This window comes from Amyelois transitella, chromosome 13, assembly GCF_032362555.1.
Source record: "Amyelois transitella isolate CPQ chromosome 13, ilAmyTran1.1, whole genome shotgun sequence".
NCBI classification, from domain to species: domain Eukaryota; kingdom Metazoa; phylum Arthropoda; class Insecta; order Lepidoptera; family Pyralidae; genus Amyelois; species Amyelois transitella.
The window spans coordinates 9,344,993-9,345,604 of record NC_083516.1 but is presented as its reverse complement, the minus strand read 5'-3'; positions in this window follow the sequence as shown (position 1 = coordinate 9,345,604).

The following is a 612-nucleotide window of genomic DNA, read 5'->3' as shown; positions in this document are numbered from 1 at the left end:
CGAAAGTGTCCCTACTATATCTATAATTGAGTCCGAGAGTGGACTTATGGACTATGTTATCCCCTACTTGTATCATATTTCAATGCTTTTCTGTATGTTATACATACTTAACTTTGGTAGTGATTGTAAATACGTTAAGTCGAAGAGTTGTACATAATATAAAAGTATATACATACATATTATAGATGATGTTGAGAATTGTTTTTTTTTACGCGTTATAGTCTATGAAGCCGCGGGGGGTAGTCCGCGAGTCCAAGGACTACTCCGCGTCCGCTCTTGTGTTGTTTTCGGTGACATTACGAAATAAATATTTAAATTGTATCACAATGGAGTATTTTTATTTATTTTTTATTACCAGAAGATCCCGGATTACATAAAAGTATCTACGTTGGTCTTCGTCTTCAAACGTTTCTATTTGAACGTCCCCAATGTCAACAACGTTTTCCATGTGTGTACATGGAAAACGTTGATGTATATGATACATACAACGATATGCATGTAAGTGTTTACATACATACATGTAATCACGTCTATATCCCTTGCAGGGTAGACAGAGCCAACAGTCTTGAAAAGACTTATAGGCCACGTTCAGCTGTTTGGCTTAATGATAGA